The 2284-nt window shown below is 51.3% G+C and overlaps 1 long non-coding RNA gene across 2 annotated transcripts; it reads right to left on the bottom strand.

Moving 5' to 3' along the window:
- Nucleotides 578-1914, bottom strand: LOC106506223. 2 transcript variants are annotated; one of them, XR_001301394.2, is made up of 3 exons: nucleotides 1686-1914; nucleotides 1374-1449; nucleotides 578-969 (listed from the first exon to the last, which is right to left on the bottom strand). It is a non-coding gene; the product is annotated as an uncharacterized LOC106506223 (long non-coding RNA). The 2 variants fall into 2 exon arrangements; XR_001301393.2 differs by having other exon boundaries at nucleotides 578-1449.

Here is a 2284-nt window from a genome sequence, read left to right as displayed (position 1 = left end):
ACACACACACTGGCAGCAGTCTGGGGGTCCATCATGAAATGTCAGCAAGTGGATTTTATTTACAAAGATTAACTCCAAACTGATGGTGTGATGCCTGGAAATGTTACCTACTGTGTGTTCCCACAACATTTTCAATCCACCAGATTTCAGAAATTACAGAAAACTGTCTTTTTTTTTTGCTTTCTAGGGCCACACCCACAGTACATGGAGGTTCCCAGGCTAGGGTGGAATCGGAGCTACAGCCACCAGCCTACACCACAGCCACAGCAACCTAGGATCCTTAGCCCACTGAGCAAGGCCAGGGAATTGAATCAGCAACCTCACGGTTCCTAGTCAGATTCGTTTCTGCTGTGCCACGACGGGAACTCCCAGACCACTCTGCCTTACCGTAGCCTCCTGATCTCCTTCCTTCCTCGGTAACACGGTCTAAGGCTGGTTTTAAGACTTTTGGGATAGGGTTGATGCCAAAGTACCCAGTTTTTCCATTCATCCAAGGAGCTGCAAAACGTGTCTAAAATTATCCCTAATTCTAAGTCTTCTCTACACAATCAACCTCTCCAATATAACAATTCCAAAATCTTTTTTGATTCCTGCTTTTAATAAAGTACATTTACAGAGGATATGAATTCCAGATTTGATTTCAGACTCTGGGGATGTATATTCCTCTTCTGGAACTTGTATATCCGGTCCTGGGATAAAAAAAAAAAAAAAGAAAAAAAAGGAAAGAAAGAGAAAGAGGGGGGGGAGAGAGTCCACAGCATAACAAGCATTCCTTGTATTTCTTCTGTCTTTTGCCGCCTGAGCACGGAGGAGGGAGAAGGGCTGATACACAGCATCTGGTTAAAGTCAGGTAAGTAACACTCTGGGGGAAAAGCCTGAAGTCAGTTGCCAACCTCTTTCTCTTTCTAATGTGTTTTTGCAGATGGAGGAAAACTGCAGCCAATACAGAGGTTTCAATTTTAGGCGATCCTTGGGAGAAAAGAGGGAAAAAAGAAAACCCCCTGTTCAATAGCTCAGTGCCATGGCGAACATCTGGCATCACGAAGGGAATGAAGACTCATGCCACCCCCTCCCCACACCCCCACCACCAGGTGCAAAGATGCCAAAGGGACATCTTCAGTCGAAGGTTTCCCTGAATGAAGACTAGAAGATATGATGAGGGCGCAAATGGGAAACTGAAGGCGCGCTTCCAAGCATAAGCGCTTTTCACCGTCGTTCCACTGGCCCGTGGACGTGGGCAACTCCTCCCCAGTCTCGGGAGAAGCCCACAGCCCTGCAGGAGGGGTGTGGAGCTGGGATGGGGAAGTCCAGCTCCTGCTGTAGCTTTGCACCCAGTGCCTCTTGACCATGAAGGAGATATTTCATCACCAGACCTTGGTTTCTGCACGTGTCAAAATGGAAACGGTCATGTCTGCCTCATCTGGTGTCATGGTCCACATGAGCCTCTTCCTGCCCGGGAAGAGAAGGTCACGCTAGCGAGCAAGGTCACCAAGCATCCCCCCTCCTCTCAGAGCAGCATACAGAAGACTTTTGGAAACACTCTGAGTTTTTCAAGGAGCCCCCACCCCACTGCGATGTGGGAAACTACGTCTACCCCAGCCTCTTCATCTCAGTTCCATTCCAGGCTCTGGAGTGGTTTTCTTCAGCTAATTCAGTCTTTGCCTGAGTGTGGGAGGGGGGCTTACCGTCATCTCACAGGTGGAGGGGGCAGGCTCCAGTCCACATGGCATTTGCTGGACCTTCTGGGTCTCCACCATGTCTACTGTGGGGTGGCTGGTCTGGGATGCTTCCTGGACGGCTGACCACGGATGTTCTGCTTGTCCCATTCCTTGGCCTCAGGCCAGTGCTTTCTGCTGAGGACTGTGGGTTGGGCAGCTTGTGTTCTCTCTTGGCTGAGTTGGAGTCCCGCCTCCTTCTTCCCTAGTTTGGCCCCCCTCCCCATTCCCCTCCACCCCACCCCCCACCACGGCCCTCCCTTGGTGCCATGTTCCCCTAAACCCTCTGCTCCTACCCACCCCTGCGCCCAGGTCTGGCTGTGAGATCAGGCTCCAGGCAGTTCATTTTGCAACCCTTGCCCACAGCGCCCTCTTGCCCCCATCATGGTCATTCCTCTCTGGAATGTTCTCTAGCCAGATTCCAGCCAGCCTCGGTGGACCACCCCCTCCAGAGCCACACAGGAGATTCTGAGTTTCTTCCGAACCCGAAGGAACTGAGGGTAGCCTGGGAAATCTAAGTGCTGGCCCGTGCACTGTCTAACCAAGAGGCGCTGCTGCATTTCCTCTGA

The sequence above is a fragment of the Sus scrofa genome, chromosome 15 (genome assembly GCF_000003025.6).
Source record: "Sus scrofa isolate TJ Tabasco breed Duroc chromosome 15, Sscrofa11.1, whole genome shotgun sequence".
Lineage (NCBI taxonomy): Eukaryota > Metazoa > Chordata > Mammalia > Artiodactyla > Suidae > Sus > Sus scrofa.
Note: the sequence above shows the minus strand (reverse complement) of the source record. Positions and strands in the feature narration are given on the sequence as shown.